The following is a 23,801-nucleotide window of genomic DNA, read 5'->3' on the forward strand; positions in this document are numbered from 1 at the left end:
GCTGATGAAGCTGTGGGTGTTTATGTTTTTGAGAACAGTGTGATGTCCCTCTTGGATGAAGCTCCAGTTGACATTACTAACTTTTTAAGGTGTAAGGTTTAAAACACACTACATGTAGAACTGAGGAAAAGGTCGCACTAGGGCAGATTGGGGCAGCTACTGATGTATTATTGTATCTTAACAATGTCTGAGCTGACCAAGTTTTTTTCCTGTGTCCTGCTCAGAGTGCCAATGGCGTACCCTGCTTATGCTCATGTGGTTCAGGTTCCATTGCAGGGTGACTGTGATGCTGTGGGTGAAGGTCGTGCTTCTTGCCCGGCTGCTTTGTGCTATAAAGCCCTGGGCCTTTGGAGCCCACATGGGGACGAGGTGGTGCTTGTGGGGCTATTTTAAGCAAGCACTTATGTGATTTTTCTTTTTTTTTTTTTTTTTACCCAACACATCTTTCAACACGTCTATCTCCTACACAAAGTGTAGATCTCTATTTTCCTACCAACACTCACCCTTCCAGGCAGGCAACTGTGATGACCATTGACTCAAAATCTATTTAACCTCGCTCCTTCCCAGGCTATAGCAACAGGAAATTAGTATTTACTCCTGGATATATGCCATTTCAGGCCAGCACAAAAAGCTTGTCCTTCCCTTTCCATCAGTTACCAGCCCTGACCGTTCTTTAAGATCTGAGGCCTGGGATCCTGCTGAACGTGACTTCCTTGTCCCCATGGAGCCCTGAGCCTCATGCACTGCTTTCTTCTTCCAATCAGCTTTTTAATCTGGGTCATTTTAACTGCCCAGGTAGGACTCTTCAAACATCAGAGACTCAATAGTCACATCCACGTGAATAACAAAGCAGGATATGGGATTCAAATGTATTTCTGCCTGAGATGCCTGTTCCCAGTAAATATTCATGAAAATAAATTGGTCTCACAGTCCACTAACAAAAACAAAACTAAGCGTGCAGCTCAGCTCATGCACATTGCGTAAAATAATGGTGTAATCTGATGCCCTCTTCTCTGCTGTGGATCAGTTTGAGGCTTGTTTTCACTAGCATGAGAAGTTTCAGGTCAAGAAAACCTCTCAGTCTTCAAATTAACCTTTTCACTAAATATTTGTAAATGCGGACAGTAATGTTTGTTCACGCACTGTCTGCACTCGGTGTTCCTTTTTCACATTGAATGGAAAAGGAGAGCTGTACGTAGCATGAAGGGTTGTATTTTTTCTGTAGTTTTCTGGAACTAGCGTTCCTTATTTGTTGGCATGCTTGCCTGTTCAGGTGAAGAAACTGGAGCTCCTATTGCGCTGGCTGCAGCCACGAGCTGTGCTGGCGCTGGTGCCTGCCCCAAACCCAGCTGTGTGCTGTGACCGGTTGCATCAAAGCACTGGAGCTCTGCCCAGATACTCATAAACAAATGAAATGCGATGTGAGATATATATTGCGCAAGCTAAAGTAATCAAAGAGAACATAAAAAAAGACAAAAGGAGATCCTGTTTGTTTCTACAGTCGTTGCCTTTCTCCTGAAAAAGCACTTCTTTGTATGTACCTCCTGTTGCTTTATTGCACATATGACAGCGGTGTGTGGTTTAGGTTTGTGAGAAACATCTTTGACTTGGGTTTCCATTAAAAAATAGGACCTGGCTCTTGGTACCTTCAGCACCGAGCTGATGATTGTTCCCTCTCAAGAGATCCAAAGCTGCTCTGGCAGGACCAGTCTAAACTTGATCCCTCACATCACTTTTCTCATCACCATGGAAAACTATAAGAGGAGAGCTTAATGGAGGCTTTCAAAGCAGAAGAGAAGACATCAGCTTGGGATACTGCTAGAATTGCTGCTCCTGCTGTGATCCATTGTCTCAAGAAAGGCTTAACCAAATCCATGCAGCTTTATACAGTGTCAGTAGGTGATCCCAGAGTTTGCGCAGAATTTCTGTAGATGCTGTTCTGGATTTAGGAAGACAATATATCTTTCAAAGGCATTTTTTTTCTTGAAGTTCAAATCCCAAATCATGGGTGCTGCCCTGTTTTTCCACCAGTACCTGGAAAGTGTTGAAGAGCACTGAAAGATTTGCCACTCTTTTCCCCTTCCCTTTCATGTGCCACTGTCAAGGAAGCAGTTGTCTGGCAGCAGGCAATTTTCTGTATCTCATTCTCTGTCAAATTCCTTGGGCTGTGCGATAAAGCAGTTTCATGCTAAGCGGGAGGAGGAAGAGGACTGAATGAATGGAAAGTCTCAGAGTAAACTGGGGTTGGAGGAGCTTGGTTGTCATTTCCAGAGGGAATTTTGGGGAGGGAATGCAGCCGAGCAGTGGGAGGGAAGCAGTGGAGCTCTGGATTGCTCTAAACAACAAAAACTTGTCGGTTTTCAGCTTTCTCAGTTGACACGAACAGGCTGTTAAAAGTTAGTAGTACAGATCTTGTTATCTCATTCCATTAATTATGAATTAACAAAGACCAGCCCTGGATAAGTGAGCTGCTGTAATTATTCACTAGCTTGTGATATGCTCATCAGATTTTCAGCCATTACGTTAAGATATTGGAATTGAAGCTGGAAATGCTCATTTAAAATTTCAGACTGCCATATATTAAATCAATAAGCTTATAACTACCAGAGAACAGACCTAGTTTAGGATTAAATACTGTTTCCAAAAGGCAAAGTCATTCGATTTTGCCAGCATTATCCCTATGAATGAAACTGGAATGTGTCACCCTGTCTGCACCACACTATGCTTATTTTTCAAATTGCCCCTTAGTTCAGGAGCAAGCTTGTGCTTGATGGCTTAAAATACCTTATCTTTATGAGCATAAAAAATGTAGCTACATATGTATCAGCTCATCACTGTGACTTACAGTGGAGATAGTTGGGTTGTTTTTTTCCAGCCCAGTCTGGTTTGGCTTTATTCATAAGTTGAGCGGAGAGTGAATGAAAAATGAGTGTTTAAAAGCTGAACTTTTTCCAAAACAATTATAAGCCTCAAAACTCCCATCCACTCGATACTGATTTAATAATTTCAACAACATCCTGTCTTTTTAGGATTATTCTTTTCCCTTCACGCATTGCACTGTATTTAGTAATGGTGACCTCCTTAGCAAATGTTGATATTTAGAAAGTCAGTTTAATAAACACACAGCTTTTTGTTTTCCCCCTGCTGAAGCTGGGCTTACTTCCTCACAGTTCAGCTGTAGTAACACGATGGCTTTGTCATTCTGCTAATGAGCAGTGATTCTTCACAGAGATAATACTGTGTTTAACTTTGCTAAATGCCAAACTAGTTTTGGTTCAGTTGTGAATCTTGGTATGTCACATTAAAACAGTGTCAGTCAATTGGTTTGCAGCTCTGATTTCTGCTCCTAAAGGGCCAGGGCTGTCAGCTGAGTTTTGCCACAGTTGTAGTCTCTGCTTGTTATCAGCATGAGGTGCTAGGAAGTAGGATTTGTGTCCTGTTATCTTTAAGCTTATGAGAGTCTCGGTGAAGGGGGGATGGAGGGAAAAATACCTTTAATGTGAGTCTGATTTCTTTATGCTCTGTCTGCAATTGGAAGTCATTTTCAGTGGTCAAGAGTTAGTGCTATTGCCTGGTGTAAGCACCTCAACATAGAGAGGCATACTCAGGGCTCCATGTCAAAAACAATGTGAGGTTCATCTGTACAGGTGTTGGGAGTTATCTGCAATTACACCCATTGATTTTTAAGTATAATTTATCCATATTTCTGAATTAATGTTAGCACAACTACGCAATCTGGGGAATGATGGTTGCTTCATCAAATCTATTTATTATCAGCTTAGTCCATCTTTAACTGCAAAGATAAGAGCAGCATTATACTTGACATAGGCTGTAAGTTTAGGTTGAATTAATTCAAAGCAGGGGTTTGAGTTAGGGTTTAGTTTGCAGGGCTGGCAGGGAGCTGAACACCACAACTCCTGTGGCAGCTTCCTGCCTTTCCTAGTGTCAGAAAGCATTTTTCATTGGTTCACTACAACCAGTTGATGCTTTTTTAAGACGTTTCCATGCCTGATGCATGAACTATTGCACCCACGCAGATTTTCCAGATTAAAACCCAAGAACAAGTGTTGATAAGAGGTGTAGATGTTTTGATTAGTTGTGCATGGCTTTGAGATTTTCATATAATGAGTACAGTAGGACACTGTAGCTACTTAAATGGTGCAGGCACTTTGTGGATGGACCTTTAAGTGTGAAGAGGTGAATGCAGTGCTAATAATTTTAGTAGATGGAAATGCTTCATGAGAAGAACAAAGCTGAAAGTCTTATGTACTTCAGCTGATCGGTTTTGTTTTATAATTTATTTCTTTAACTTGTCATTTTCAGTAAGTCAGTCCTTTGGTTTTTTTAGAACTATAGACTGTTCGTTAAGGTATTTACATTAATTTATTTCATCAAGTTCTCAGTAGTTCTATTAAAAATGACCGTGTCATCTTTAAAGTGAACACAGCAGCAACTGTTTCTCCAAAGCAGAAATACACAGGAAAACAATTAATATGTCTTTCTTGTCATTGGTATCTTCATCCTTCAGTGACCATATCTAAATTTCACATATTGTAATTAGTTCGCTTATCCCCAGACATTTGGATCATTGCAAATACACACTGGTAAGGGTATCTCACTTAGTCCCTAGCCATTGAGCTTGAGCTCATAATTTACAGAAATGCATCTGCTAACATGTAATGATGATGACTTTAAATTAGTACTTACAATCAGTGTGGCAAGGGTAAAGAGGTTCTGGACTAAACTAAAGCTTTGAAAATTGGATGTTTCCACTAGTAGACAGATTTATTGCAAAAACGTTCAACCTGTGGCTGAAGCGGCTCCCTGCAGCTCTTTGCCATTTACGCCCCAGTGCTTCTGTTTTCCTTGGCAGTTACAATTAACATATGTAATTGGGACAGATAGTTTAGGCAGAAGCAGAGTAACTGGCAAATCACATCCCATTTAAAGACAGGTCAGACTGCAGCAGGTGAGCTGGTTGTCAGATGTACTTGGAAAAAGTACCATGGCTGCCATGATCATAGGCCTCAGATCTTCTGCTTAGATGTGTTCTTTTGAAGTTCTGGGAAGGAGCCAGGGACAGGCAGTGCAGATAGGACAGAATTTCAAAAGCAAAATGTGTACTGACAGGAAATAGGAAACCTTGGTGAAATGATCTGAAATGTTCCCAGTGTTGTATATGTTGAACTATTGCTGAGGCAGAGACTTTGGTGCATGGTTGAGATGTGGAAAAGAGGCTTTTATTCAGTTGAGAGCAGGAGGAAAAAACTTTTGCAATGGAAAGATCTGAAAAGGAGGGATGACCTTGTGCTAAGCCAACAGGGAACCAGCAAAAGGCAGTTGACGCTACAAAGGCTTGCAAACTAATTTTCAAGCTCAAGAGAAAAGGGAAGGCACCTATTGAGTTTGGTGTGTCCTGTTTTCTAAGAGTGAAATCATAAGTAATCCTCAAATGGTAAAGATCCAAATTAGCAAAAATCAGCTGGGATAGGACAAATAATAAGCTAGACTAAGGGAATGGAGGAGCCTGCAGGAGCACCAAATATGTGCTTACTTCTACCTAATGTTTTATCAAATGCCAATGGGATGGAAAAGATGGTGATGGGTGTCTTTCAGTGAGGTCATATATTTGTTAGAATTTGATGGCCAGAAGAAATCTCTTAACTTCAAGGCAGAGGTGACTGTGTTGGCAAGTTCTGGACGCTGAAGAAACCTGAGGTGAAAGAGAGGATATATTTCAGTCATCACTTAAATTTCTTATTCTGTACAATGAAAAATACTGGTATTGCAATACCTGTCACTCATTGAGAACAAAGAGAATAACATTTTGGACCAAAGAGGTGCTCTAGAGGGCAGTCAGTAGAAGAACCCACAGGATGGGCCGCAGCTCAAGCTTATCCTGACTTGTGTGTTTCAAACACTTGATATCATGTTGTATAGCCATAATATACTGAAATTACAGATCTTTTCAGAAAGAGCCAGGAAATTCACTGTGGTAGAGTTCTGAATTTAGAAAAGAAGTGCTTCATAAAAATAAGGAAGCTTTTTGTAAGGAAATCGAACCTTGCAGCTCTTTAAAGACCTCACATGAAGAGCTAGATAAAATATATGCCAAGTATCAAATACAACATATTCATTTTTTGTTATAGTTGATACTCATTTTTTGCTGTTGTTAAGAAGCAAGGAGGTTTTTATAGCAGAGTTAAGGAATCTATTAGAAACACGGAGATGTTTTTCAAAAGCCAAAGTTGTATCCAAACAAAGAAAATAGACAGGAAAAAAAGCATCTTGCAAATTAAATTTTAAAGTATAATGAGTCTGGCCAAAATATATTCCGAGAAAAAAAAAAATCACTAAATGCATGAGAGTCTATGATAAATCACTTATATTGAATCATTGCAAAAGCATCAGAAATAGAAATTCTGCCAGACAGACTGGAGAGCTGATGGATGGCCCAAGTGTGAAAGCCTCAGAGAGGGTAAGGTGCAGAATGAAAGCTAAATGATTTATATCCGACTTGCCTTTCCTGAGAGGTCTTCATGCAGAAACTTCACAGGTGAATCCTGAGAATGAGTTTCATTGTGAGATGTTGGTAAATGCAGGTGAAAATGCTACTCTAGCAACTGAGATCTGTTCCTTAAAATTAGGATCAGAGGCATGAAAATAGGCAAACACAATTTCAATATCTTAAAAGCATTCCAGAAATAGTCAGGGTACCACAGAGCAGTCTATGCAGGTGAGTTGATATGTGTCACTACAAACAAATAAAAGCTATGGAATTGGTAAATACGTGGGCTTACATATCTTGTGGAATATCTTTGGGAAAAGGGAACAAGTACATCAAATAGATGGATGCTCTTGAAGCTTGCAGCAGACACGCAGGTTGCTGGGTCTCTTCTGCTCCTTCAGCTTGAAGAATTGAAACTGCCAGTATCATAAGATGCAAAGAAGCCATTTGTTCTGCCATCGTGTGTCTTTGTGAAAAATATATGAACTTGATGACCAGGGACAAAATGCCATACCTCAGCGTGACTTCTTCTAAAATGTGTGGATGTCAGTAAACAATTAGATCATAAGAAACAGTGGATTGAAATAAATTGTATTATATTGAGCGCATTAACTATCCAGTATGTGGTTGAAGTCTGTGACTGCAGACCTATATTTAGACGTCAGTGTCTGTTGAATTTTGGTCAAGTCCTGACCACGGGATGTAGGTAAAACTTGCTTTTTGTGGTAAGTGGTGGATGTGGCATGGTCAGTATAGCCCTACAAAGTCTGCCAAGTCTGAGCTTTCTGCTGTCTTCAGAATTGAGTGGCATGAGTCAGGCAGGATATTTTTAGTTTTGTTTTCTTAAATTGCTGATGCTCACTTTGGTAATAGGATACAAAACAAAGAAGGTGTAGGGTCTTCTTTGTGTTTGGTGCAGAGGTTCAAGGAAAACGATTATTAGGACTAATTCTAGGTTTATACTGGATCTTCCATGGATGCAGCCTCTCTAAGATGTCTAACCTTCCTTATTGACTGAATGCATTTACATTTTTTTCCATCTAAAAAGTTTGTGTAAGAATGAAACACCTGTTTTTTGTTTGTTTTGATAGTTGACATGTATACAAATTCATGAACTGAAAGAGAAAACGTGCATTTAATGAGTTTTACACAGAGATAAATACCTGATTACACAGAAGAGATGTTTGATACAATTGTTCCAATGATATCTTCCTTGAAATTGTTAAAAGTTGTGCACAGCAGCAAGGCTGTCTGCTATTTACCATCTAAGCAGAAAGGATTTGCATTTCATTGGCTGTAGATGAAGTGCTCATGATCTGTGAATGATTGAAAAATTATTAACTGAAAAAAGCTCTCAACATTGGTCTGTGTAAAATGGTAATACTGTAATGATGGTGTATGGGAAGTGTGGAGTCATGGCCTGAGCCACTGATTGAACACCTGTGGAAAGGACTGGGTCAACCCTGGGAGCACAGGTGAAGGCAATTCTTTTGTAAGACCAGAAGGGGCGCAGCCTGGCTGCACCTCTCAGACCTCATTTAAAGGCTGACTGACACCTCTTTATGAAGCTTCCCGTGCGAAACTGGAATCTGCTCCTATGGGTGAAGCATCTCCTTTCCTTCCTTTGTAGCACCTTTCTATTATGTTGGTTCTTCTGTCATCGCACTTTTGTTGTAATGCCTTTCCCATTGTACTGATCTGTCCAGTTGCTACAGCGAGCGAAGTGGCTTTGAAGTAAGACAGGTTGCTAGACCAGAAGAAACGTTTTTTCCTCCATTGCTTGGCTACATACCAGTTTTGTACCAAGGAATTGTAAAATGGGGAAAAATCATAGAAGAGATCACGTTCCTCTCACTGAAGCCTTTTCTTTGACCAAATCTGGTTTTCAGGATTCAGGAGAAGCACTATAGAAACATTCATGCTGTCTTTTTAAAACATAAATCATCAAGTGTGCGCCATTGTTTTCCTGCACACAGTGTGTCATATGGAGAAAGCATGTGTTTGTAGGTGGGCACTGATAAACTTCCCTGCTTCAGAGAAGTATTCAGAAATCCTTTCATCTTCACTATAATTTATAATACTCCATGCTTGCTATTAATCATACCAATCCAGCCCAAAATATCTAAGCTGTGGTGTAAGGGCTTGGGTTTAATTTAGCTTTTACCAAACAGTGTATCAGGATGTTTGTAATGGGTTGATGGATGTGTGGGTTTGTTGTTGCTTTAACTCTGCTTTCACCATGAACTTTTAAAGGATTTCTGGTACAGACCAGCATTTTGCTTATTTACGTGCCATACTAACAGTGAAACATAAAGATTTTAACACCATGTTGAGGTCTAGCAGTGTGAGCTGTGTAATGCATTTGCTAACTTTTTGGCTCATTTATTCTCTCATGAGGGCAATACTAAAATCAAGAAAACTCAGTGTTAGGGATGTACACTAGTTTCAAACGTTTGTGGGGAATGTGAGGGAAAGTTGCTTTAAAAATCTTTTATGGAACTCATTAGGCACCATTTCCTCCTAAGCTTATTTGCTCTGTAGTACTCTTCATGGAAATACAGTTTCCTAATCAAATAAACATATATTTTGACCACAAGAACACTACAGCTTTAATTATCATGTTTGCTCATCCCTCCTCCTCTTCCCTTTCTTCCTGCTTGTTGACATCTTTTGTGACTTACCATTTTTTAAGGAATCAGACATATTTTCGCTTAGTGCCTGTTACATTAGCAGCTCCTGCTCTTGATATTCTGAAAGCCTGTTTGTGCTGGTGACATTTTCACACAGCATATTTTAGCTGTACATCTACATTCACACCACCATTGCCAGATCTCAGTATTCGTTTGGTGTCTGCTCTGTACTCTTTCTACGTTGCTTTGTGTCGCAGTGCAGAAAATCAGTATGTAATAGGGCTTCTTGAGTGGATCGATACCCCCTGAAGTTAATAAGAAGCATTGAAAAACACATGCCAAAATGCCCTGCCTGTGCTGCTGTGTGAATTGCAAGAATTTAATGAGTTCTTGTTTTAAAAGCCACCATCTTTTTTTTTCTTTTCTTTCTTTTCTCTGATATTTGACTAAGCGATCTCTTCTTGCTACATATTTCCTGTCTTGCATGTACCCTGCTGGTGTGTTAGAGCAGCGCTCATCTTGCATAACTTGGGATGGCAGCAATATGGATGTCAGCTTGTGAGTTCTGTTACAATTTATGTCTGGTGAGTACAGCCAGCAAAGTCTTGAAAATGATTCACTGCAGCCTGAAGGAAGACTTAGACAAGTAATTCCAATGTTTGTAAACATCTAAACTTAAGCAAAAAGAATCCCCCTCTAGGACTCTGTGAATTTGTGAACATGGGTGTTGAACATGACAGTGTTAGGTTTCTGTAGCTCATACATCATGTGAATGATGAATGAGAACTCGATTACTTCAGGATTTGGGAATTTTCCTTTCAGACCAAGGATTTTTAGTTGCTGGGCAACTTTGGTTCTGATTTAAATTCAGAAGAGAAGAGAAAATAAATCATCACCAGTGACTCTTGAGCTGTTACCGCTACACGTGAGGCGAGGTGATTCACCTGGCAAGGTCAGCCCCTACGTGATGTAGGTTTTTCTAGGCACCATCAGGCACCTCCCATACTTGAGTAATGTACGTGGCACACATCTGGCCATTGATGTGAGCTTATTCACAGCATGAGTAGCTGTGGCTGACTGGGGAAGCTATGGATTTTCTAAACACTTTTTGCATTCTTTCCGTGTGAAATCTTGGTGTGTAGCACACCTGAGAGTTGCACACTGCTTCAAACCCACAACTACAGTCCCACTCGGGTTTGTTTTGGGGTATGAGTTGTATGCAGGCTTGGAGCTCACACTGCATCTGAATTTCAGCCTTAGTCACCATAGCCCAAAATATCACACCTCATTTCAAGTAAGGAACTGTGGTCTTTATTTCTTAGAGATATCTTACATGCTTTTCAGCAGTGCACATGTAGGTCCTGTTTGAGAAGAGAGCAGCCTGTGAGTGGGCATGCTGGGCTGTGTCTGTGCCCTCCTCCAACCCTGTGCCATAGCACACACATTTCTAATGCCTGAATGACAGCTCAGGGAGAGGAAGCAGCTCAATTCCTCCCTGTGCACACAGCTGGGCAGCAGCGGATGGAATTATTGCTGATATACGCTGCCTGTGTTGTTCTTCCTGTGTCACTTCCTTTGCAGCTGTGAAAGGCCAGTGGACTTTGAAAACAATATAGACCTTGGTGGTAGTGATGCAAAGGTGCTGAAATGTGTGTGCTTGTTTGGGTTTGCTTGTGAAATAACATCAGTATCCGAATTCTGACTGGACTTCCAGCTTGAAATGTCTCTTCAGCGAGATCTGGCTTTTTGAACACAAGATGTGGTGCCGTCTGAAATGAAGCAATAGAAGAGTTTTCAGTTGAAACTAATCAGTACTGAAAATGTTTGTCTACCATCTAGAGTCCTAGAGCTAATACATCAAATGGGCTGATGCTGCTGTGTTCAAATGTGAGACAGTCGAACTGCTGAAAGTCGTCAGGTTGCAGGCTGGCAGCTATGGGAAATTTATCACAGGGTTGGAAAATAACACGTTATCAGCTGTGCTGCACGTCTGCCTCAAGGCTTCACCTAGCCAATAACAATTCAAAAACAAACCACCCGTCACAAATCAAAGGATGCTGTCAAAAAAGTAGTTCTCTGAACACCAGAAGTGTCAGAAGCTGCAGCATGTTGGTTTTAGTTTTAACGTTAATGGAAAAATGTCTATCTATTGTTGAAGATAACGATTTAGTAGCTGCCATGATGTAAATCCCAGAGATATTTTTCCTCTTGTTTATTAAACCATTGTAAATGCACTTTTGTTTTATGGAAATTGTTAGGCCTCACCTATTAGCAAACTTACTCTGGTTTGTGATTTACCCAAGAGAACATCTATAAGCTCCAGTAACAAAAGCAATCCTTGGGATTTTACTGAGATACAGTAATCACGTGTCATAAATTCATAAAGAACATTATATAAGAAATGAATTATTTGTTTAAACAAATGCTCGAGCAATGTTGTGGTGGTGTTTTTTATTTTAGACCTGATCCAAAACAACTAAATAAGTGAAGCTGTATGGGTGTGCTGAAAATATCCCTACAAGCTTGTGTTGTGCAATTACTCCTGCCACAAGATGAGTATTTCAAAGGACCCAATGAAACCAGGGCTGTTATTTGTGGTAAGAGATGTTGTGTGGTGCAAGGAAGGGTTGACAGGCCAAGATCTTAAAATTAAAAGAATAAAAATAAAATGTAAGAAGTTGCACAGCAAGGAGCCAGGCGTCCAGTCATGGTACCCACATCAGCCAAACTCTCAAAGGCTGTTGGGAGATCTGTGGGACTGTACTTCACTCACAACAAACATTGCGGTGTGTGTCTTAGTTTAGCCTCTCATGCTACTGCTAATTAGGATCTGTCATGGCTAATGCTGTGCACGGAGACAGCACACCAGGCATGGCTCATGCAGGCCTGCAGTAACTTGGCTGTAAATCTGAGCCCAAGTGTCGAGTGTGCTCAAGCCATGGCTGCAACTTTAGAATGTAAGGCTGGGTCTTATAAAGTCTTCTGGTGTTCAAAGCTGTGCAGAAATTAACTTCTGTGTAAGTCATATTCATATATATGTGTGTGTATATATATATGCATGCTTATATTGTAAATATATATATATGCAGCAGAGGCTCCCTGTCCAATCTCTGTCATACTAAGCACTTTTTTGGCAGGTGATAGGAGTTATGGAAACAATTAAAATTCCTGTGCGAGGTTGGATTACTTGCTTGTTTGGAAGAGTGGGTGGGTGGAGGGGGAAGGGAAGACGGATCTGTACTTCAAAACAAAAGTGTGAAAGCATTTTGAAGTGTTTTCACCAGGAGGTCTTATGTCTATACGTGTTTTGACAGAAGGGTCCAGGCATCAGGAACACAGCTCTGAGTTTTATACTGTTATATCTGAGTGGTAAATATTTAAGAAATTAAAGAGCTGCACTTATTTTTATGGCCAGTAACATGTCTGTGTCCACTTCAAGGCACCGTGCAATACATGAGAGCAGCACTTTTAGTTTCTAGTGCAAGGGCTTCTGAAACAAGGGTTAGAGACCCTTTGGTTGGTTTGTGCTCTGGCTTCGTGCCCTGTCTTTCCTAATGCACTTTAATCTTGTGCTTTTTCTGTCTGAGAGATTACAAGTGTCAAAAGAAAAGTGTTTTAACAACAGATAGAGGAGATGAGCAACATAACTTTACCTTACAGAGAACATCTTGATCTGGAGAGCCTGTGGCTGCCTTTGCCTGTGGGTTACGTGACAGGTTGGTGGCATGATGCAAACTGTGAAAGAGTTCATGTTTGTGACTCCCAGTGGTTTTTTTTCCACCTGTGAGTAAATTCAAATGCTCAGTAGGAGAGGATTTCTCTGGAAGTGCCTCATCTGATGGTATGTTTTCAGATGATGGGGAGGTGTGCTGTGGCATGGTGTGCGGTGCCTCCTGAAGGGAGAAGCAGCATCAGCGACAAGTTGTGGCTCTACGACAAGAACAAACCACACCAAACACAGCACTTGTTGGATGCAGTCTGTGGGTTTGGGTCTGAACACCCTTTTGGTTTGGCTTGAGGTTTTCTTTGCCAGTGAGCGTGAGCTGAGAAGTGTTCTGTCAGTTGTGGTGAAACACTCACTGACCATTTTTTAACCTTAACAGTGGCTATATGTCTCAGATTGCTGCAGCTTCAGTCTTCTGATCAAAGACCTGACTTGCCACGTTACATGCAATAAATACATGTTTCAGATTGTTCTGCGTGTAACTTGCACGCTGTAGTTGACTAATCAAATACATGATTTGGCAGTGCTAGTGCTCGAGCCATTGTTCATGAGCTATGTGTAAGAGTGTGTTCATTCAATAAAAAATAAAAGGAGCATTTAAAGAGTCTTTTATTCCTGTCATAGAGATGCTTTGTGCTATTGCTATTGTGTATTTGACAGAACAGTTGGAGATGGAAGCTGCAGAAAGTTGTCTTGTATTTTCATTGTCTTCTATTTTACATTTTCATGATCTTTATTTCTAGAGCAACGACGTTGTTGGTGAGTTATGATTACGTTTTGAGTAAGGTTTTTCACTGAAGCTGGTATCTGTCTTTAAATCAGCTGTTCTTTTTTTGCCTCAGTTGTTCTGCATGTTATTATTTTTTGAGGAGCATGCAATCTGATTTTGCTTCCATTCAAGCAGACTGGAGCACCAGCCTCTGGAGAACTGGGCGCTGGATTTCAAGCATGTGCCAGCGCTGCACCAGGCTGGTTGTACTACGGCACAGTACTGTGGTTTGCTGTGCTGGCCTTGCAGATCTTAATTTTAACAAATAAGTTTCTTTACAGCTGGGCACAAATAGGAAGCTAATTTTGATTTCGTTTGCAAGACACGTTTTTGTTATGTGGCTCTAAAATGTAGCATTGTACCAGTCACACAGCTATAGCAGTTGTTGCACTGCAGTTCCTTATCTTGGTTTATTATATCAAAGCAGTTTGGATTCGGTGTGTATATCTGCCACTAGTCTTTTATCATGTGTTTAAGCAGTAACAAGCTATATAGTCTCCTGTACTTGTCACTGCACTAAGAGATAGTAGAGGAGTCTGCTCTCATGCAAAGTTATAGGAGAGTGCATGAAGCAGCCTTCACTGATGTGTACTGTAATTGTATTGAATGTCCTAGATTACATCAAATAGGTTTCTTATGGAAAACACATGTTGAAATATTTTTTATGTTGCTTATCAAATTGAATTTTCTGGTGTCGGGGGGAAGAAAGGAAAAGCACTCCTTTTTGAATTCCCCAATTTGAACTGGAGGAAAAAGACAGAAAAACAAACTTTCTGCTATTAGAAGGTTAAATGTATTTTCAACATCTGAAATTAAGGCTTTTTAATGCAATTTTGAGATGAAAAGTACTAATCTCAGAGTCTCATGACGGCACACAGAACGTAGCTGAAGCATCAGATGCTCAGTGCTGGCTTTAGTTTTTCGCATTGTTTCCACATTGTGGCATTCCACTCCGCTTCCTCGCCTCACTGAGCACTGAGAGGGACATAAATTGACATAACTAGATTTCTCTGACTGGTGCAAGGGAAGCAGCCTGTAAGATAAACTTTAACCTACCATCCTGTCAACAAATTTGCATTGTTACGGGAGTAAGATTTAACATATCACAGAGTCAAAAATAGTATGCGGGACAATGTATTAAGATTACAGTAAACAAAAAGTGCATGTTTTAAGTTATATTCTGTTCAGGCTAAAAGTGAGCTGGGCATTCCACTATCTGATTTGTTTTTCCATAATTTTGGCATAAGAGGATTCCATAATATTTTCTCTGGCCTAAAGTGAAAAACACTTCACAAAAGCTGAAGAAATTCATGGGAAAATTAGGAAAGAATTTAGTCTGTCAGTATGGTTTTGTGACAGACAAATTCTCTTAGCAGTCTCTCTTGTGTCTCAACCCTGCCACAACTTGGTTGTGCAGTCCTGGGAAATTACTCCCTCATTGAATGCAGCCTTCCTTTATTAAGGCTAATAGGAGTCATGTGTTTGTGTCAGTGGGAAAGCAGACCCTTAAAAATCTTTCTGGTAGATTTGGTGGAAACAGAGCTCATGTTCATTATTGCTTTGTTCTGGGAGATCAGATGTCTCATTAGTGGGATGTTAACTATGTTCAGTGCACTTCTTTTTTGGACATGAGGATATGAGGGAAATATTAAGTGAGTGACTTCTTGATTTTTATTTATTTTATATCATTTCCTGTATGATTGGATTAATTTCTCAGTCCATTGTCTCTTTTCTCCTATGGTTAAATATTCTCTGTGATCCCCTTCTGTACTTCAGCGTTACCTGCAGCCACCATTACAGCCTGGTGCTAACATAGGTCATGGCAGAAGGCAGGGTGACGGCATGCACCTCAACAGCCCGTATCCAGCCCACACTGAGGAGTAGATATGGAGCAGTTATAGCTTTAAACCTGTTAGAAATGTTCTATAATGTTAGAAAATGAACTGTTGGGCCAAGCAGATGTTTGTGCAATGGGGCTGCTCCCCTTGAAGCCCAGCCCTGGGCTTGCACCCCATGACATGCGTGGGACGGCTCTTCCTCTCTGGGAACGCTGTCAGTTGGCAATTTATCTCTCTGAGGCAACCACAGGCGAACAATGGGTTATTAAAGCAGGGGAACAGCCAGAGCTAGGGCTGACCCAGTGTTTACTCTGTTCTGCAGGTGGTGGTGAAGGGAGGAGCGGGCTGGGTGGGAGGAAGGTGGTAGCAGTGCGTGTAGGCCCGGGTGTGGGGTGGGTGGGTGGCGTCCGTCTGAACTTTGGGAGCTTCCTGCCAGAGCTTCCTGTTGTAAGGGGACAAAAATAAACGTGCAAATCGAGGGTGGAGGCAAAGCAAGAGTGTGGTTTTTCTGCACGGTGCAAAATCTGTCTTCATTCTGTGGAACTCACTGCAAAACTCTTGCTGATTTCTGATGCTGGGACGTTGGTAGCGTCTGATAATGGCTTGATCTCAAAAGTACTTGTTTACAGGCTGAAAGGTGCCTCACCTCCCCGCACTGCCTGCAGGCTTGTGTTCTGAATACAGCCTTTGGAGACCTTGTCCTGCCACAGAATGGGCACATCTGTATGCAATCTGACAAGTGACACCACTGATAGCTCGGAAATCAGAGCCAAACTTGCTCTGCTGTCCATTTGCTCAGTTCCAGAGACATAAGAATATGTAATTCAGTCTAGAATCAAGGTGTTGTCCAGCCAGGTGCATCTCTTGAAGGTGCACTCTTAATTCACTTCAGTAGATGCACTTTTACCTTGGTGTTGGTTGCAGTATTTATAATGGCAGAGGAGGTGTGAGCTTTGAGTATGTGCAGGAGGGGCACAATGTTTAGATGTTGGACTGTAGTTCCTCCTGTGTGAAATGGAAACAAGTGCTGTGGGTCCCTCAGCTTTCTCTCAAGCACACACCCTTAACTACCAAAAACAGAGACCTGTCCTGTTTTCTGCTTTCTTGGATGGAGTTTTTCTGCCTCCATTGCAGGAGGAGTCCATCCAGTACATTAACTGTTCATCTGCTTATGCATTGTCCTGGGCAATGTGTTTGAATGGCCCTGCTTAAGCCAGGGTCCCTGCTGACCTCAACCATTCTGTGACTCCAAGTGATGTTCAGATCAGTTGATCTGTCCACTACAAGGAATAATGTCATCACATTATTGGATGAAACTAGTTTTCATTCTGGACTGTTACACCTGTTGCATCCTTAGAATGTCCTGTTTCTACATTGTTTTGTTTGTTTGTTTGTTTGTTTAATTTGTTTTTTTTCAAGATATTTAATGATGAAGAATTGTGGTGTTCGCTTTGGGCAGTTGCCTACTCATTATGTAAATATATTCCTCAGTGCCCTGACTCAGAGCCTGCTGCAAGTCTCTCAGCCAGTGCCCTGGTTTTACAGCTCTTGGGTTGCATCCGAGAGTCCAGTCCTGGGGACTTGGCCATCAACTTGGCAGGGGCAAAGCACGATCTCGATGTGGGAAGAAACATTTAAATGTTATGAGGTACATCTTTTCTTTTTTTCAGATGTGGAAAAAAATGCTGTGGCAGCAGCTGTACCATGTGAGTGAGTGTGTCATGAGCCTGCTGGGCAAGGCATAGTGAGGGGCATTATTTCACTGCGAGGTTGGCACTGGCCATGGCCCTCCGGAATGGTCACAAAGGATTTTCTGTTCAGCATCTAACGCAACCAGAACATTCATATGTTTGCAGAGAGTTTCCATGGAAACTGTGTAAACTGTGATGCTAGCACACAGAGGCAAAGGTTATACTATTGTAGAGGGCCTTTTGTATTCTCCTTTTAATGTTTCACAGCAGTTATATTTCTTAACTGATAATCTGAGCATGCATTTTTTTCTGAATGTTTGTCATGGTTGTACTGAGGTCAAACGAGCTTCAAGAATAGTAATGAATTATTTGTTTTTTTAAACATGGAATCACTCAAATACCATGATTTGATTTATCTTTTTGTTAGTGATGGTGATGCAATTGTAAATGGAACAACACCTTCATGCTATTCCACATTCCCCCATTCTGTTCAGTGCTTTAGTTGTTCAGGTAGAAGCAACTGTCTGAGGTCATCATTCACTGCCACTTGTTGAAGGATTTTGAATGCTTGACTCTTCTCTGAAGTATGAACCTCTGTTATTTATAGACAGCAGTTTTAATGCTGTTCAGTATGCTTTGATGGTTCACGCTGTCTTTATCCTACAGATGTCAATTTCCAAACACATCTATTGCAGTGTATGCTCATGTTTCAGGAAATGCTACCACCATGAGCACAAATGTTATTAATTATTAAAGGAAATATTCATACTGGCTCATTGATATGGTTTTCCAGGCTCCCACTGGATGGTCCCTGTTTGCAAAATTGTATTCAATATCCTCATTCATATGTTAAAGCTTAATTACAGTGGGAGTTGCTGATTATTTTTTGTTGTTGTTTTTCTGAATTTAATTTTGCACTGATGTCTGGGTTCATTTGATGTGTCAGCAAGAAGTCCAGGTAGCTGCATGATTCTCATCTTGTACTCTAAGAAAACAAGGTCTTCTGTGACCACATTGTCTGGTGTCCATGCACATTTCTACCACATAGCTTCTAAACCTGCTGGCTGCTTTAAGCCAAGCTTGGTACAAATGTAGAGAATGATTCTCTGACACATGACATAAGTTGATGTCTGGTTAGAAGATAAAGATGTAGGATTCTCTGCTGAGGTTACAGAGAGGTGTAAAGTTATTCATTCCATCTGTTCATAGAGCAGTGAGAAAATGTCAGTCAATTAAAGTGGATATAATCAAACTAAAAATAAAATTAACAGAGAAAATTTAATTTCTCACTTTTAACGTGTTTTATACTTTACCGCAAAATGTACAAAACCTCTCAGGAGTATATCCAGTGCAAACAAGTAACCTAAAGGCATTGAGTGCATTTCCAAACAACATCGTTTTGGGGGGAAAAAATCCCAAGAAACCACATTTGTGCTGTCATAATAAATGAGGCAGCACTTGGTAATTACTTTTCCTTGTGTGTGTCCCATACGTGGATGAAAATAATACTGTGTCAGCTGTCTTAGAGTAGTTACTGTAGTGGGCAGTGGTTTCTGATACAGAATGAAGGGGTGAGATGCGCTGTTAGCTTGGAGAGCTGCTGCATACCTTTGAGTGGTGGGACGTGCTGCATTTCTTGCTGCTCTACAGGAGAGACCAGGAAAGGGTGGGTTTGTTTACTTAGTTATCATTCTCTCTCACATGTTCTGTCATATTAGGTATCAGATATATATATATAATTATTGAAAGCAAAGCTTTCTATCTGATGCCTCACTGGTGTGACAGTTGAGGATCACTTCAAAAAGAGAAAAATAAATAGAGCAGTTGGAGTAATGCCATCCATTGTAGAGTTTGAGGAACCAATGGTCTTGTAGTTCAAATCACCCGATTACAAAACGCGCTTTCAATGTAACATGAGAGCGAACATAGGATACACATAGTGAAAACCTATCTTGAAGCATCGTATAATGCTCTGAAGCAGGGCTGTGCACCAGGTAGGAGTGTTTTTCATTACAAATCTCTGAGCTTGAAGCCAGAAGTCACAGGAAAAAGTCTGTTCGTTCAGCACAACACTTTGAATACTTTCCTTCACCTCTTTCTGACTGCTTTGCAGTTCTAAGTGAGCCGTTTAGGTCATTTATCACTGAGACAGAACACTATACTGATGAGGCAGGCAGAAACCAAAATCCCATAACTAAGTGCTAGGGAATAAAATAATAACCCACAGCAACCCAGCAGTGGCACTGCAGACGCTTACTCCAGTGCACACTGAAAACACCACCTGGTAGGTATGACAAAAAACAGAAAACCTGTTGTCTTGCTGCCCAAAATAATGCAACAATTTAGCAAGCTAGACGTATGCATCTTAATTAAAAAGATAATGTTTAAATACATTCCGGCTCCAAAAGAAGCATCCTCTATTACCCTTCAAGAAGCTTTTCAGAACAGACCATGGTGACTGCATCCCTCCTGCAAGGTTCTTCCTTTTGGAGAAGGAGATGGGTTCCAGCACGGGCGCAGTGCTTGATGCAGCATTCCAGCACGTCTGTAGGTGCTGTTGTGAATGCAATTTTTGGCAGGCATCTAATCACCTATTATTGTTCAGTTCGTGATTAAACAGCTCTTGTGGTATTTTCTGGCATGTTCCTACTACGGAGGCTTCTAATTCCTTGATGAGAAGAAAAACAGTGTCAGGTTTTTGCAGATGTCGAAAATGACCTGAGATATAAGTGAACAAGATGACTGAAAGCCACAGAAAACATATGATTTCTTTCACTTTTCAAGCAGGTGTAATCAGCATCCTTCCTGTCATTTTTGTGTTCTCATCAATTTTCTGAAGGTGCAAAGGAAAATACTGAGTTTACCTGGGATGATTTCCATGGGTTTCTCAAATATTCAAAACAAGCATTGCCAGAGGTGAGATTACAATGACATTTTTGCAGTGATTGTTGACTGGATTTTAAATTGTTTGCTTTTGAGCCATAACAATGAGAGAAGAATGTGCCCCCACCTCTCTATACTCACACATTCTGAACTGCCTGCCCAGGGGTTACGATCCTGATCCTGGCTTTCAGCGTAGACGTAAGCAGGTTTAATTGCAAACAGGCAAATATCATTTTTCAGGGTAGGTACACAAATGAGGCTAGATAATTCAAATAAAACAACTTCTAAATTGTTTTGTGAGGTTTTTCATAATACCTTATCTTGAAGTCTTTGGATCTAACAGACGGATCCATCTAATGTATTTATTTGTTTAAGAATGTTCTTGAAACTATAAACCAAAGTAGGGAAAGTCAGAAATGGAAGAATTGCTTGGGGAAGGAGTAGCAGGGAGCATCTGTCACACTGCATGTGTGACCCTGACCAGGTCTCGGACAGTGCACATCCAAGTTATGGGTGCTGTGGCTCATCCTAAGAGCCTGGCTGCCTTCTCTAACAGAAACTAAGAAGAAGCTTTTCTTCATTTGCATGATGGATGGTGTTTTAGTAGCATCTTGAGAAGCTGTTTGCTGGTGCCACCTTGGCTGTTAGGAAATTCTGTCTCTGGTACATTGGTCTGGCTCCTCTTTAGACCTGAAAATCTGCCAATTGTATTCAGGGTTCATGCAACTATTTTTTAGTTGAAAGACAAGAGGGTGTAAATTTCCAGATTTTGCTCTCAGGCTGCTTTTGCATTCTAGAAACAAATGCTGCAGATATTTGCCTGTCTCCAGGACTGTGTACGGTATGCAGAGCAACTCCATGCTGTGATACTGGAGTACTTTGTGCAGCATCTCCTATTTTATCCAGGCTTTCAGTGCTCGGAAGTGATGATGGAGAAGGAGAATTATGGAATTAAAGTAGAGAAGCGCTTGCTTGAACTGGAAAATAATAGTAACTTAATTCTGAAGTATTTATGCATTCTGCTTTTGATATCCTAAAGAATACTGTGCTGAACACGGACTCACTGCACCCCTCACTGTCCTACCAAAGGCTTTGGTAATAAATCTTCAGCACTCATTAGGGGTGTGCTGGCTGCTGCTCTGGGCACATCTGTTCCTCTGTTCAGTGCTGTGGCGAAGTTCAGAATGACCATTTGACTTCAGACTGGCTGCCTTGAAATTTAGCTGAGTAATTTTCCATTCCTGAAGGTATATAAGACCTTTGCCTCTCTAAATTCAATTTGCTCTTCTAGCACTGTTAGCAGAAGGTGCCAAAGACAAGAAGCAGGTCAAATGTGGGCCGAGTCAATTGAGATTAATGTGCATATTTATGTAGGTAAAACTTTGACTGCAGTGGAAACTCGTTGGATTTACTAGTCAAGTATTTTTAAATTATTTTGAAGCCAGCTGAAGACAGTATTAGAAATGTGAGTAAAAGTAGAAGAAGTGTTCCTTCACCACCATAAATCCTAGGGATTTCCCAGAGAAGGGTAATTAAAGCAAGATGCTTTGAATCAGCTAATTAAGTATAGCTGTGTTTTGAACTTTCCTAAAGGAGGTCCTGGCTGCCCTCTTCACCTCCATGTGGCCTCCTCCTGCTCCATACTTTCCCTTGTTGTCCTCTCCCAGATTATCTTTAACCTTGGTCTGTTTTGGTATCCAGTTCATGGACAGATGTGCAGGCACAGCTGGGGATGGCATTTGGAGAGCTGAAGTGGGAGTTGAGAAGGGTGAGATTACCTCAAGCCAGACAAGAAAGCATGAAAAAATTGTATCATAAGGTGTGCTTATCAAATTAAATCCTCTACAGATGACATTTTTGTATGTATTTGACAACCTCAATTAAACACTTAGTGTTTGTTAACCTTCTTCTGGTTATATTTTAACGCAGATTAACATTTCATTTGTGGTTGCAAATGGACCAAGAAGGGGAAAATTTGTACCATAAGTTGAGGAGGCTGAATGGGGCGAGAAAAGACAATGGCAGAGTAATTTGGGAATAGCATCTTACATATTTTGTTTATTTCTTTGCTTTTCCCCCATGCTGTCCAATGGATAATATAAGCTGTTCATCTCCTACTGACTGAGCCTTCTCTCTTCAATCTGCAGCTCTCTTCTTTACTAGGGTAAATCTCTCCCTTTATTCTAGAGAGATGCCTGGGTACTTTTCCATGCTTCTCTTGGTGACAGCGTGCCTGGCGCATGGTCCAGCCTGGGGCTGGCTGCCATCGCTTGTTCCACTGATCTCTAAAATTACTATTTTTAAATAGTATGTGTATATATGTATATATATATAGTCATAGTCATGCACATGTATATGTGATCATCCTCTCTATGCCTGTTCTTCATATGTGATATAAGTATATGCCATTGTGTTATCTAAAATATTCTTAATGTTTTACTATACCGTAAGTCAGTTTTTTTAAGTGCTGCTGCTTTTTGTTTTATGTAGAAATACATGTACAAATCAGCAAAATGTCTAACTTCTGTTTTTAATGTTGAGAAGTAAGCTAATTTACTTTACATAATTGAGATGGGATCAGTCTATTAACATGGCTTCCCTATTTCCCTTGTTGCTCTCTGTTCATAATTTATAGTGGAGTGATTCAGAGATCCTGAGATGAACTGGAGGAATCATGTAGGGTGTGGTGCATAACATAAATAAAGATACAGTTTGTCTTGAAGACTTTAAGATTGAAGGCCTGGCAGTTTCATCTTGTCTCCAATTACAAATGTCCCTGCTGAGATCAGCTGTTGGCCGGGTTTCCCCTTCCTCACTGCAGGGTCAGTGCATGGTCATCAGGTCCTTGCTGAGCTGCTGCTCGTGCATCGGTGATGGGAAAGGTCAGGGCTTGGTGTGAAGAGGATGAACTCCAGAGGTTTGGGCTATAAAAAGGTCTGGCTACATGCTGCCATCCCCAAGACCATTTGTGAAATCCAGCAGTTGCCTCGTGTCGATCATTGGGGTTGCCCACCGTCACAGCCTCCGACCCCACATCCAAACCCTGGAGGCAGCTGCTTTGGCCATGGCATTTCTCGGAATAATCAAACTGTCGTAAATCAAGAAGACTTTTGATGTGCCCTGGGATCCGTAAGATTTTTCTCTACGATCTAATGTCACATGTTGTACCAGTGAATGACGAGGTCCCGCACAGATTGCCAAGTAGCCTTCATTGCTCCAAATGGTGCTTTCCAGGCTGGTGTCAATCAGTAACTTCATTTTTCTATCTGTACCACTATGTCGGTCTGCATAAAGAGTGATGAATCCCGTTTTATTCCTGCATTGGTACCATTCAGAGGAAAGCTGCAGTAAAGTTACTATCGAGGGAGGAGAAGAGCACTGCAAAATGTGAAAGGTTTTGACTGCAATCAGCTTTCCCAACTAAATGTGTGTGCTTTTTCTCACAGCTAAGTTTCTAGTTTATATTGCAGAGGAACTTAGGTTTCATCTTTTCCAAAGGATTTAAGGAGATTTTTCAGCCTTTGCTTGTGTATGTGTGTGGGTTATGTGTTTGTGTACTTTCACAGCTTAGTACGGATAAGTGCTACCAGAACATAATCTTTTAATTTAGCTCTCTGTTGTCTACTGACTCGTGAAATATTTTTGGGTAACTTAGCCACAAGTGATTATGGAGATAAGCAGAGATAAGTCCTTTAGGAAAAAAAAAAATAGCTTCTTATTGTGTTTTAATGTGTTGGAAAAATACTTAGTTTTTTCAT

The 23,801-nt window shown here is 40.8% G+C and overlaps 1 protein-coding gene across 5 annotated transcripts in view; it reads left to right on the plus strand.

Annotated features, from left to right (window-relative positions):
- The window catches only part of ADD3 (adducin 3), an 86,668-nt gene that overhangs the window by 31,702 nt on the left and 31,165 nt on the right, over positions 1-23,801 (plus strand). Inside the window, exon 1 of one of the 5 annotated variants that reach the window (XM_032445520.1) lies at positions 16,096-16,106. The exons of the other annotated variants lie outside the window; for them this stretch is intronic. The gene's annotated coding sequence lies outside the window, so the exon portion shown is untranslated. Of the gene's footprint in view, positions 1-16,095; positions 16,107-23,801 lie in introns of those variants that run through there. 5 annotated transcript variants of the gene reach the window in all.

Source organism: Coturnix japonica, chromosome 6 (genome assembly GCF_001577835.2).
Source record: "Coturnix japonica isolate 7356 chromosome 6, Coturnix japonica 2.1, whole genome shotgun sequence".
Taxonomy (NCBI): Eukaryota; Metazoa; Chordata; class Aves; order Galliformes; family Phasianidae; genus Coturnix; species Coturnix japonica.